This window comes from Chlorocebus sabaeus, chromosome 11, assembly GCF_047675955.1.
Source record: "Chlorocebus sabaeus isolate Y175 chromosome 11, mChlSab1.0.hap1, whole genome shotgun sequence".
NCBI lineage: Eukaryota > Metazoa > Chordata > Mammalia > Primates > Cercopithecidae > Chlorocebus > Chlorocebus sabaeus.
The window spans coordinates 104,541,618-104,555,513 of NC_132914.1; the positions used below are offsets into that span (position 1 = coordinate 104,541,618).

A 13,896-nucleotide genomic window follows, 5' to 3' on the forward strand; every position below is an offset into this window, starting at 1 on the left:
TTTGGTGAACTCTGTAATGACTATCACATAGTAGGCACCCATCATATTTTGTGTCTATCCATTCTTTAGTGATAGGCAACTAGTTGCTTCCAATTCCCCACTACCCTGAACAATAATGTTGTCATGAATCTCCTTTCACTTGTTCCCATATGGACCCTGTGCAAGTATCTATACTCAGGAGTGGGTTGGTTGGGTCACAAGGTTCATACGAACTTGGTTTCGATAATCAGTACCACGTGAGTCTCTGGAACTACTATGCCAGTCTAGACTCTCACCAGTGGTGCGGAGGGGTTCCCATTTACCCATATCCTGTTTAACAATCAATATTACTCAACACTGTAATTTTGCAAATCTGTTGAGTATAATGTGGAATCTCATTGCTTTCATTTTCATTTATCTTATTACTAATGAATTTGAGCATCTTTTCATCTGCCTGTTGACTATTCTGGTTTCTACTTCTGTGATCTGCCTATTCATATCTACAGACCATTTTTCTATTGCATTTCCTTTCTTTTCCCATTGATTTATAGGAGTTACATATGTAGTTAGATGTTAATTCTTTGTTGTGTTTAGACATTGTAAATATCACTTTCCACTCTGCCACCTCTCTGTTAGCTTTCTCCACAGTGTCTTTTGTTGAATAGAAGCCCTAATTTTGATGTAATCAAATCTACCAACTTTTTTTTCTTTTTGCTTTTTGGTTTGTGCCTTGAGGATTTTATTTAAGAGGACCTTCCATGCCCTAAGTTCACAAAGGTATTGTTTCACTTTCTTCTGTTAGCTTTGTAACTTTCCTTTCACATTTAGGTTTTTCATCCACTTAGAGTCTACTTTTATATATTGTGTTTGAGAGGGATCCAAATTCATTTAGCGAGCCAGTTTTTTGACATTATAGAACCATTCCTTTCCCCATTGAGATGAGATGCAACCTTTATTATAAATCAGGTTCAAACATGTTTTTTTTTTTCTTTCTTTTTGAGACAGAGTCTTGCTCTTGTCACCCAGGCTGGAGTGAATAGCGTGATCTCAGCTCACTGCAACCTCCATCCCCCGGGTTCAAGCGATTCTTCTGCCCCAGCCTCCCAGGTAGCTGGGATTATAGGCACCCGCCACCACACCCAGCTACTTTTTTATATTTTTAATAGAGATGGGGTTTTACCATGTTGGTCAGGCTGGTCTCGAACTCCTGACCTCAGGCGATCCACCCGCCTTGGCCTCCCAAAGTGCTGGGATTATAGGCATGATAGACATGAGCCACCATACCCAGCCCAAATATGGTTTGTTTTTTCCGCTCCCCCGCCCCCCACCCCGGGGCTTTTATTCTCTTCTGAGCTCTCTGCACCTTATTGTTCAAGAAATAAAATAGAATGAGTTTTGTTTGGCAGAATTTGGTGTGTTCTGAGTAGGGGAGCCTTGATGATTTCCTGTAATGCTGGGAGGTGGTGAGGCATAATGAAACTAATGTGAAACTTGGGGTCAGAGGAACCCAGGCTTGGTCCTGGCTCCACCACTTATAGCCACGTGAACTTGAATGACTTCCTCAACCTCCCTGAGCCTCCGTTTCTACATCTATTCAATAGGGATGATGATATGTATCTCCTAGGAATTCTGTGAGAGTTAAATGCTAGAATATATGTAACAGCATAGCTTTCATTAAATGTTATTTTCCCTTTGATCATTGTCACCAGACAATAATAACTCTAACAGTAAGTGGTTTTCCCCAGGCCTCACCAAGATAGGTATAAATTGGGAACACATTATTCCTGATCCCCCAAATGTCACTGCCTCTTGTTCTCACCTGCTAATGGATGACTTCTCCTCAGTTCTTTCTGTGTATCCCCATGGTGGCCCATGTGGGCTCATGGAAGCTTCCCATTGGCCTTCCCACCAATGGGCACACTTCCATTGGCACTGCAGAGGTCTCCAGGGACACACACTTTCTCCTCTTCCAAAGTCAGCCAATCAGCCCCACAGGCTTGGAGACAAAGGTATATGTAGATGCTTAGCCAGGAATGTTGGGCAAGTCCTCAGAGTGCGGCTCTTGCCTGGGCATTTCTTCACATGGGCTTTAGGAACACAGTATTTCTGCCTGGCTCCCCTACCTCTCTCAGCCCTTTCCCCTGAAAAAATAGAGATAAAATCAAGACAAAGCATAGACTCTGGGTCACAGGCTTGAGGGAAGCATGGGAAGTGTTGCAGCCGTGCTCTGGGCCGTGTGGCCTGGTGGGGCTGCTGAGCGTGTGCTGCTGGAAATAGTTTGGTTGAAAGGCCATGCAAAGCCAGCTCTGTGAAGGTGCTTCTTTGGCTGCCTTTCAAAAAAGGGATTTTTTTTTTTTTACACTTTTGTGACTTAAGCTTTTGATCCCTTGGTTGTGGCTCTGTGCTGATACCTTTGCTGAGCCTTGAAGGGCTGTCAGGCTAGGCAGGAGGATCCAAAAGTTCTTTTCGACCCAGCACACTGGCCAAGAAAGGCTATCACCTTCCAAGAAGGGTGACCACCTCCTCCTATATGGCAGCCCTCAGAGGGCATTTATCTCAGCGGGCATTGACCTGACCCACCCCACTTCTCCTCCTCCCTTTGGATTGTGTTTTGAACTACTGCTGGCATAGCCGATCAGAACACTCTTCCCTTCCCCCCAACCTTATGATATTAATAAAGCGATTTCATTCCTCTCTGGATCCTGGAACCTGTGTGTAGGCTCTGGCTTGATTCCAGCTTGAGTGGCAAGCAAGGAGATCACTCTGCAACTGTGCTGTGTCAGAATGAGACTAAATCCCATCTCTATGTTGCTTCTGCCAGGCTGACGGATTGAAGAGAAAGGAGATTTAGGAAATCTGCCCCAAACCTGTTGCTAAACAGCCTCACACTGTCTGTCTAGTCCCTGGAATGGAAGGATTTGACTGGCAAATCTCATTCTAGGATGAGGCTAAGCTGCTGTCCTGCCAGGCTCCTACGAAGCTTTAGGGGAGAAGTATGGAGACGGGTTGGGGAGGGGTTCTCAGTCCAGATGCCCAGAGCTGGGCCCCGTTTCAGAGCCAGTTACCCTCCAATTTTAAGCAGTAAAGTCTGGCCTAGTCTTTTGTAGTTATTCCTTTACTAGCAGAGGATGCCTTGCTTTTCTCCCTCATTTCTTAAATACTCCTGGAGTTAAGGAGGTAAATAAATGTACGCTCAAGATAGATTATGAAATTGAGTTTTTTACTTCTCCTCCATTTCCATCTTAATAATGCAGTATACTTGCTATATTTTTGGGTTAAACGTTAAGAGGAAGGCCATAATTTACTCTTCAAGCTCCATTTCCACTTACTTGATCTCCATTTCAGCTTGGATGGTAAAAATACTTGGTACTTCTGCCACTGGGGTTCTGTGATCATGGCAGACATAAGTAATTGAGCACAGCACTTTTTCTGACTGAGCTGAGATGGGACTTCAGGATCCTTCTCAACACAGTTCTAGGCAGCTGCTACTCATGAGAATCAGCATGTGAGATGTAAGCTGTTTGCTCTCCTGCCCTGTAGGTACTCATCCGGTCTTCTTCATAGTTCTTTATTCATTCTATTTGGTACTTTGTACCTTATATGACAAAGTGTCTTCACTTTGTAATATAAGATATAGTGAAGACCTATATATGAAAAAGTGAAGATATATTTTCTGTAAGTTGCTTCAGAGAAGAATCTGTGTTTGATTTACTTCTGCATCATCTCAATTCTGCCTTGTTGTCATCTTTAATACCTATTTGTTGGATCAATGAATGAATATATCTTCTCATTAAGGCTAAGAGGACAGTGTTGAAATTTTATGCAGAACCAGCGTTAGGTCTTGCACCTCCTTCCCCAGAGACACATGAAGGAAAGCCAAGCAACAATTACAGAATACAAGAACATAAGCTGACAGTACATTTAAGCCCATTTCCTGCCCCAAACCAGAGCAAAGCGGGGATAGTTCATCTCATGTAAATTTCATAATACAGGAAACTGCCTCCCCTGAGCCAAAATTCAATTCAACTTGGCGTCTTTCTCAGCTTAGTTCCAGCAAGTGTGTGGCACTGAGAGGTAGGATAGAGCCTGCATCCTCAAGGAGTGTATTACCAAGAGGGCCATAGGTGTCCACATGACTAAATCAGCATAATAACCCCCTGACATCCTCTACAACCATTTGCCTCTGTGTTCACTGAGCTCAGCCGCGTGGACTTCCTGCCACACTTGAGGATACACCCACCCCAGGGCCTCTGTCTATCATGCCTGGCAGCCACAGCTTCACCCCCTCACCCCCTTGCTTCCCTCCGGGCTCTTCTCAAATGTCCCCTATGTCCCTGATGACCCCATCATTCTCTTTTCTCCTTTTCTTACTTTATTTTTTGTAGCACTTTAACCAGTGGACCTGTAGACATTGATTTATTATAGTCTTTGTTCATCATCTGTCTCCTGTCCTGGGATGTGAGCTGCAGGGACATTGCCTCTTTGGCACATTGCTGTCTCTCAGTGCCAGGAGCAGGGTTTATCAACCTCAGCACCATTGGCATTTTGGCCCGGACAATTCTTTGTTGTGAGGGGCTGTCCTGTGCATGGTAACATGTTAAGCAGCATCCCTGGCCTCTACCCAGTAGTAGCCAGTAACACCCCCTCTTCTCAAAAAGAATGCCTCCAGACATTGCTAAATGTCCCCTGGGGGAGAGGCAAAATCACCTCTGGTTGAGAACCACTGGCCTAGAACAACATTGGCACCTAGCAAACACAAATATGTGTTGGGAGAATGAATGAACTCTGCATTGGTTGATGGTGCTCCTACTGTGTGCTGAGCACAGGTTTTCTCCCACTTACTGTTGCATCTGTGTGCGTAGATGGGGCAATTCCCATCTACACTTCCTCAAAGGCTGTTCCTAAATGTTTCAGCTGGGTAGCGCCTGTAGGAAAATATATGAGAAGATTCAGGGCCCATAAGCAGAGAAACCATTAGCTTGAACCCGTCTTCCTCTGCCTTGGCCCAGAAAGCAGACACTCCCCTGGGGTTCACTTTATGTATATAAAGCATCACTTTCCTTTGAGGAAGTGGGGTGGTTGTGAGGTTTAGAGATAATATCCATAAAGCATCTAAAACAGTTCCAGACACACAGTAGTAGATGCTTAATAAATGGCAGCTGTGATATTATGCAGAGGCCTTAACCTGACCCCTGCTTGCCTTTCCAGCATATTCGTCCCACATTCCCATCTCCAAGCTCCTCTATCTTATAGATAAAGCAACTCAAATTGAGTCAGCTGGAGGAACGTGCCCAACGTCACACAGTCAGGAAGTGATGGAGCCGGACCCTGGAGCCCAGGTGTCTGGGCTGTGGGATCCTGCACTTTCTCTTCCCTGGAGAGAGGGATGGCCCCGTAACTCAGCATCCTGCACTTTCCCCAGCCTGGTACCTTCCATTCATGCTCAGTAAATACTTGTAGGGGAACTGAATGCAGAGCCCAGCAAATAAAAGTCAGACAGGATCAGTGCTGGAGTGGATTCCGTGCAGACAGTTCAGGACACATGGGAGGTGGAGAGGACTTTCCAGTGGAATTGTTAGTGTGTCTCCTGGGCAGAGGCCTGGGTGAGCCCTCCCAGGGTGAGCCCACCGAGTCGCCATGGTGGGAGGGCTCTGGAATCTTCAGTTCTGTACCTGCAGAGGGAGTGGGCAGGGAAGGGGGCTGGGGGTAGCTGCAGCCTCCCCTCTGTCTGCCTTAGTGCCCTGTACCCTCCTCCTGCCTGGTCAGAGCACTTCTTTGTTCTCCCCTCTGCTCTGTTTTCCAAATCGGAGGCTTTGAGGTCTGCTGGGTCCTTTCCTTTTTCTACTTCCTACATCTTACAGCCCCTACCTGACTTCGCAACAGACACAGTTCCGGCTTCAGAACTGCCCTAGTTGTCTAACCTACATTTCCCATTTCCTGCTGGGCAGGATCTCTCACCTGCCTTTCGAGGCTGGGTTTGAGGCCGGCTCACTCCTGTCTCTCCGTGTCCCCCTCCCAGGCTGGGACCCTCCCACACCAAGTTCAAAGTTGGCCTTTCAAATCTTTGCACTTTGGGGCCAGGGGAGGCCCTTTTCCTGAGTGCTTTCATCCTTCCTGGCCTTTTCAAAGTGAGCTCCATAGCGCCACCCAACCCGCTGGGACCAGGATTCTTGGCTGCCCTGCTGAAAGTCATGCTTTATATACATAAAGTGAACCCCAGGGGAGCGTTTGCTTTCTGGGCTCCGGCAGAGGAAGATGCTTCAAGCTAGTGGCTTCTCTGCTTATGGGCCCTGAATCTTCTCATATTTTTTCCTACAGGCACCACCCAGCTGAAACATTTAGGAACAGCCTTCGAGGAAGCCTGTGTTGGTAGGGACATCTGAGAGTGTTGATGAATGCCAACGGCTCTGATGGAAAAAAGCTAATCAAAAAACCATTTAGGAGTAGCTTTCCTCTACAGTGAATAATTTGATCTTTCCTCATGCTCTGGTACCCAAACTCACCTGAGATCTTTGACTGTTTTCTCTCTTGGGCCCTGAATGAATGTTTTGGGATGGAGGAAGTAGCTGGCTTTGGAGAAAGGTTAAGTCTTTTTGACTTCCTCTGGTCACGTGACACACAGAGAACCCATTTAACAAGCAGATTCCTGGACTGAGGAACCTCCCTGAAATGGAAACACTAAGCCTTTAAGTGTTAGGGGTTCTCTTTAAAATAACAGTAGTGGCTGGATGCTGTGGCTCACGTCTGTAATCCCAGCACTTTGGGAGGCTGAGGTAGGAGGATCACTTGAGCCCGTAAGTTTGAGACGAGCCTGGGCAACATGGTGAGACCCTGTCTCTACTAAAAATACAAAAAATTAGCTGGGTGTGGTGACATGTGCCTGTGCTCCTGGCTACCCAGGAGGCTAAGGTGACAGTGAGAGGTGACAACATGCTAGCAGCCCTCACTATGGACACCTCCTTGGCCTCGGCCTCCACTCTGGCAGCGCTTTGAGGAGCCCTGCAGCCTGCCATGGCACTTTGGGAGCCCTTCTCTGGGCTGTCCGAGGCCAGAGCCGCTCCCTCTGCTTGCGGGGAGGTGTGGAGGGAGAGAAGTGAGCGGGAACTGGGGCTGTGCGCGGCACTCACAGTCCACTGTGAGTTCCGGCGGGTGCGGATGCGGGCTCGCCGGGCCTGGCACTCAGAGCAGCCGGCCGGCGCCACCGGCCCAGGACAGTAAGGGGCTTAGCACCCGGGCCAGCAGCTGCAGTGGGTGCGCCCGGTCCCCCAGCAGTGCCGGCCCGCTGGCGCTGTGCTTGAGTTCTCGCTGGGCCTCAGCTGCCTCACTGCGGGGCAGGGCTCAGGACCTGCAGCCCCCCATGCCCAAAACCCTGCCGCGGTGGGCTCCCGTGCGGCCGGAGCCTCCCACCCGAGCACCGCCCCCTGCTCCGCGGCGTTCTGTCCCATCAACCGACCAAAGGCTGAGGAGTGTACGGGTGCACGGCGTGGGACCTGCAAGCAGCTCCGCCCGCAGCCCGGATGCAGGATCCACTAGGTGAAGCCAGCTGGGCTCCTGAGTCCAGCGGGGACTTGGAGAACATTTGTGTCTAGCTGAGGGATTGTAAATACACCAATCAGCACTCTGTGTCTAGCTCAGGATTTGTAAATACACCAATCAGTACTCTGTATCTAGCTAACCTAGTGGGGACTTGGAGAAATTTTATGTCTAGCTAGAGGATTGTAAATGCACCAATCAGCACCCTGTCAAAATGGTCCAATCAGCTCTCTGTAAAGTGGACCAATCAGCTCTCTGTAAAATGGACCAATCAGCAGGATGTGGGTGGGGGCCAGATAAGGGAATAAAAGGGCAACCTGCTCGGGTGGCCTTTAACACTGGTGGAAGGCTTGTGTTTTTGTTGTTTGCGATAAATCTTGGTGCTACTCACTGTTTGGGTCCGCGTTGCTTTTATGAGCTGTAACACTCACCCTGAAGGTCTGCAACTTCGCTCCTGAAGCCTGCCGGGCCACAATCCCCACCCATCGGGAGGAACAAATAATTCCAGATGGGCCACGTTTAAGAGCTGTAACACTCACTGCGAAGGTTTCCCCCTTCACTCCCATTGGCGAGACCACAAACCACCAGAAGGAAGAAGCTCCGGACACATCTGAATGTCTGAAGGAGCAAACTCCTGACACACCATCTTTAAGAACTGTAATGCTCACTGCTCACCGCAAGGATCTGCGGCTTCATTCTTGAAGTCAGTGAGACCAAGAACCCACCAATTCTGGACACAAAAGGAGCACCTTAGCCCGGGAGATCAAGGCTGCAGTGAGCCAAGATTGTGCCATTGCACTCTTAACTTGAAGGACCAGAGTGAGACCTGGTCTCAGAAATCAACATCATCATAAATAAAAATAAATAAAATGACAGCAGAAACAGCAGCAACAAAACCAGGGCCGTGTCCTCCCCTTGGGCCAGTGGGGCACCTCCAGGGGAGAAGACAAGGGGCCTGGTGTTCTCCTACCTCTCACTGGCTGTGGAACCTTTAGCAGGTGGCTCGAAGTCTCTGGGCTCAGGTTCCTGGTACGTGGCACAGTGATGTTCGTTACTTAGCTGCTGGAGGCCAGACCTGGGCCAGATGGTCTCTGAGGTTCCTTACCGCTTCATTTCTGTGATCCCCTCCCTTCCACCTCCACTGCCATCTTCCCAGCTGTACGATTGTTCTTTGTGGACTTCTCTTCCTGCCCTTGGAATCCTATACCTTTCAGCGGTGTCTCCTATTCAAACCTGCAGAGGCTTCCCTCCCATCACCTTGGGGGTTGAATCCAGAGTTCCTGCCTTGGCTGAGGCTCTGTACCATCCTGCCTGGGCTGGGCTGCTTTTCCAGCCCACTTCCCTGTGCCCCATCTCTTGTTTGCCACTCTCCGGGCCCAGGGACCTTTTTGCTATCCCTTGGATAAGACCAGCAACTCTCAGCTTCAACCTTTGCCTTTGCGGTTCCTTCTACCAGGATGGTGTCCCCCAGATAGCCCCATGGCCCCCATCCTCACTTCTGTCTGGTGTTTGCTCACCTCTTGGAAGACGCCCTCCTTTTCCTTCCTCACCACGCTGCGACCCAGCCATCCCCCCCTTCTGTCCTCTCGTCTGGCCATATTTTCCTTCACAGGGTGTGTGTTACATATTTGGTTCTTTTGTTTCACTCAACTCCAGGAGGGCCAGGCTTTCCCTGTTTTGTCACCACTGCATCTCTGGTCCCCAGAACTGTTCCCAGCACATAATTGTAGGCCTTGCATATATATTTGATGAATGGATGAATAAATGAATTTGCATTTATGCTGCAAACTCCTTACTCCATGACTCTGGAATAGGTTGATTTCTCTGGACTCAAGTTTCTTAACTGAACAATGGGCTTATATTCACTCTGACACCTCACAGTGTTGTGTCTGGCTGCAGTTTAGAAGGAAAGCAGACCTGCAGCCATCTATCCACCTTCCAGCAGAACAGATTCCCAGGCCCCTTGCAGCCCTGGCATGATGCTATGATTCATCTGTGACCCTTGAAAGACCTGCCCTTAACTCCCGGAGTGCAGTACAGCAGTATAGGTTCTCAGCAGTGAGAAACAACTACTACTGCTGTGGCCCAGAGCAAACAGTTTTCTCCTTCATTCTGAGTTATGTAATGATGATCAGAGCTGCCTTTTATTGAGTGATTACTATATGCCAGTTTCACTTGTCGTTTTATTCAACCCTACAACCCTTGTGTTGAATGTGCAAGGTGCTCTCAGCAGCCCTGTTGTTCAGGTCAGGGGCCCAGAGGTATAAGGGGCAGATTCTCCATTTGAGCCAGGCCCGTCTAAATCCAGAGCCTGACATCTCACCACTGCTGTGTGTTTTTCTGCTCCTCAACGAAGAAAAAGAGTCAGTGGCTACTACCTGGACTGCCTTGGACATGGAGATGCACTACTCAGATACCCCTTCAGGACTGAAGGGCCTCCCCGACAGCTGAGGGGAGAGCTGCTGGTACAGCTGTCAGGTTTCAGTCCCCTTTGGAAGTTGACTTTGTTTGAGAGAGCTTCTGGGCCAAAGTCTCACCCCTCTCCCTAGGCAGCCCCTGTCCAGGGACTGATTGACGTGGGGATAGAAAAGCCCAGACCCCTGCACCAAGTAGGATGGCGCTGAAGCGTCATCCTAGCTTGCTAACAACCACTAGAATGGGCTGAGGCCTTTGTTGAGACTGCATCACAGTCTAACTTCTCCCTCTGTCCAGTTTTGCTTCTCACCCTTCCCTGCCACTGGGGTTGAGCCCAAGAACACTTCCTTGAGAGAGTGCTCATTTATGTCTCCTCATTTGCTTCTTGGGGACCCCAACTTGCCTCAGGGATGTCTCCCCTGGATCCCTGTGGACTTGTCTTAGGACTTAGAGGACCCCATGTGCTGGAGGTGACCATGTGCTTGGAGGTGACTGTCAATCTAGCTCCTCATTGTGGTTCTGAGTTGTGATGTTTTCTGGTTAGATGAATAACTCTTTGCTGAGCTACTGTAAACACACACCATGGTCATTTTTGGCAAATGCCTGTTGAAGACGGATGCTTTGGGAATGAGAAAGGCAGAAATGGGATTACCATTGCACCCAGGCCACACAGCCAAGAGGAAGACCTTGTTTTGGGAAGGCAGTGGGATGTGGCCAAATGTAATAAAGGCAGTAGGATGTGGCCAAATCGTGTTTAAATCAATGACAGCTCCATTCCGGACTTGTTTTAATCCCCTTGTAGTTTCCAGAAGAACCACAACACACACTTGATGCTCAAGAAGTGTGGGAAGAAGATAAATGAATCAGCAGGTAGGGAAGTAAAGGGGAACCAAGCAAAGGGAAAAAGTGGGAAACATAATCTCATCATAGACTTCAGGAGACCAAGCCATGTGTAAATTTCACAAACACCAGTGGAGTGCTCCCTTTGTGCAAAGCCAATGCCAAGGGCTGGAATATTAGATGATTCAGCCGTGGTCCCTGTCCAGAAAACACTTGTGACTCAACCTTGGGCATGTCCCTTAACCACTTTCTTTGGCTTGGCTATAGACAGACATGGTCTCTTAACCTCAAGTCACTTAAATATTGGGGGATGATGGGTTTGCTTCCTCTTGGCATCTTCCCTGCTCATCCCCTTACTTTGCACATCATTTGGCAATGACTGCACCACTGCCACCACAAATTGCTATTAATTGTTGATCACTCACCATATGCCAGGACCTGCATTTAAAGCAATTTGTGTATGTGCACACTATGGTATTTCATCCTTATAACAACTCTATAAGGCAGATACTGTCGTATTTTATAGATGAGGATCTGAGGCTCTGGGAGCATAGATAATTTGTCCAAAGTCTTGTAGCACGTAAGTAGGGGAGCTAGGGCTGTCCAACAATGCACCCCCTCCTCTTAGTCCCCCTCCACCTGGAGAAGCCCACCTGTTCATATTTTTGGTTCCCACCTTGTTCCCTTACAGGCCCTCCTTTCCCTTGAGCTGTCTGGTTCTGCCTCTACACACTGGCTTGCCTTCCCTTTTTCCCTTATCACAGCCCGTCCTGACTGTTCATACCCAAACCTACAACTGTGCTGGCTCCCTCTGTCTTTGGGAATAAGAATGGATCTCCTGTCACTTGTGAAAACGTCCCCTGATGGGTCTTTGGTTGCATGCCATGCCCTGTGGATAAGCATTGGGGTTCCCCAGGAGGCCGTAAAATAGGAGTCACTGGGATTCTGCCTGCATCTGATGTGAGAGCTGCTCCTGCTTTTGTAGCACAGAGTAGCAGATGATGCCAGAAGGAATTTAAGAGGCTTGATTTGTGGTCATAGCAGCAGGCAGTGTGGGGTAGTGGTTAAGCACCAGAGCCATCAAAGTTGACATCCTGGACTTACCATGTACCTGCTGAATGACCTTACGCAATTTACTGAACCTCTCTGAGCCTCCCTTTGCCCTTCTATATAATTGGGATAATAGTGAACTCCCATAGAGTTGCTGGAAAAGTAGGTGAGACATTGCATTTAAAGCACTCATTGCTCCACCTGGTGCAGAGTAAGGGCTCCATAAATGGTCATGGTTGTTGGCATTGCTCTTGGAGTTAGTAGACCAGTTCATATGGTTTGTCTGTGTCCCCACCCAAATCTCATCTTGAATTGTAGCTCCCATAATCCCCACATGTCATGGGAGGGAACTAGTGGGAGGTAATTGAATCATGGGGGTGGGTTTTTCTTGTGCTATTCTTGTGATAGAGAAGAAATCTCATGACATCTGAATGGTTTTCTAAAGGGCAGTTCCCCTGCACACACTCTCTTGTCTGCCACCATGTAAGACATGCCTTTGCTCCTCCTTCACCTTCCGCCATGATTGTGAGGCCTCCCTAGCCATGTGGAACTGTGAATCCATTAAACCTCCTTTTCTTTATAAATTACATAGTCTCGGGTATTTCTTCATAGCAGTATGAAAACGGACCAATACACCAGCCACAAATTGAATATCCCCCACACCCCATCCTTTCTCATTCCTTTTCTTCCTTCCTCAATTTTAATCATTACCGACTACCAGCAAAGCCTAGTGCTGGGACAGTTGGAAACAGAGAGATGACAAAGACTGACTCAGCCCTGAGGAGCTTACAGAGCCCTCCAGAAGAACAAGGGTCAGTCGGACAAGCTGCCAAGAAGCCTTCGCTTTCAATCTCGGCTCCACTCCTTGCTCCATGTCTCTGAAACAGGTTGATTTATCTGGGCTCAAGTTCCTTAACTGAACAATGAGCTTATATTCACCCTAACTCCTCACAGTGTTGTGTCTGGCTGCAGTTCAGAAGGAAAGCAGACCTGCAGCCACCTATCCACCTTCCAGCAGAACAGATTTCCAGGCCCCTTGCAGCCCTGGCATTGCACGATGCTGTGATTAATCTGTGACCCTTGAAAGACCTGTCCTTAACTCCCAGGGTGCGGTATAGCAGTATAGGTTCTCAGCACCAGCAAATGTGTTCTGAACTGAGCGCTGGTAAACAGACCCAGTATTTATGAATGGGTGTCACTGGCCTGCTGCTTTGCGTTTTATCACCAAAGATTATGGAAGATTGCGAGTTCTTATTTCAGAGCATGCTTTATGGTTTTCATTACTCTCCTGAATCTCTGCATAATTTGCTGGGATTAGGGATGGAGTGCCTTTGTTTCTTTGTTTGCATTCTTTTCCTTCCATGTAAACCAGTAAAAATCAATAAAAAGCCAGCAGATGAAAGCCCTGCCCACACCAGAACTTGGCTGCGTGTCCCAACATGACTGAGTTGGCCCCTTCTTGGTCAGGGAACAGGCTGAGTGAACCTGAACCTAGGTTTTTGTTTCTGTGTGGTCTCAAGGAGGACCATACCCTGTATTTACAGGTGGGGAAACTGACACCAAGAATTAGGAAATGACCTGTCTAAGGCTGATTTACCTAGCATCTACTGAACCCCATGCCGAGTCATTTGACAAATTATTTTGGGGTGCCTGCTGAGTGTAATTAGCAAGGATCAGGGAGTGGCTTTCTTTGCCTGCATTTTTCTTTTTAACCCTGAGCTGAGCTGCCATTCTGTCACAATAGTCTCCAAAACAGGGTACATGCATGAATGTGCACGAAAGGGCAAGAAGAATGTTCTAGAACCTTTTTTCTTATCCTTTTAGTATGTATATACTTTGTGTATATTTTATAATAAGCTATATGATATAGTAGTACAGCAGTATATTATATACAATGTTATATATGCTATGTACGTGTCTCCAATATTATACTATATATTCAGTTATAGGTTTGGTATAATCTATAATTAAATATATAGTCATATATCAGGGAGGTATACATAAGAATGATACGGATGTGTGATCAACACTGTTTGGAGACCACTGGTTTAATGAATGCATAGCTGTTCCTGACCATTC

General features: G+C 47.8%; 1 protein-coding gene and 1 non-coding gene across 3 annotated transcripts in view; both read left to right on the forward strand.

Moving 5' to 3' along the window:
• ABTB3 (ankyrin repeat and BTB domain containing 3) overlaps positions 1 to 13,896 on the forward strand; it is a 339,446-nt gene that overhangs the window by 50,357 nt on the left and 275,193 nt on the right. The gene's annotated exons all lie outside the window — the stretch shown is intronic.
• LOC119624044 (small nucleolar RNA SNORD74) lies at positions 6,317 to 6,399 on the forward strand. The gene has a single exon (XR_005240133.1). It is a non-coding gene; the product is annotated as a small nucleolar RNA SNORD74 (small nucleolar RNA).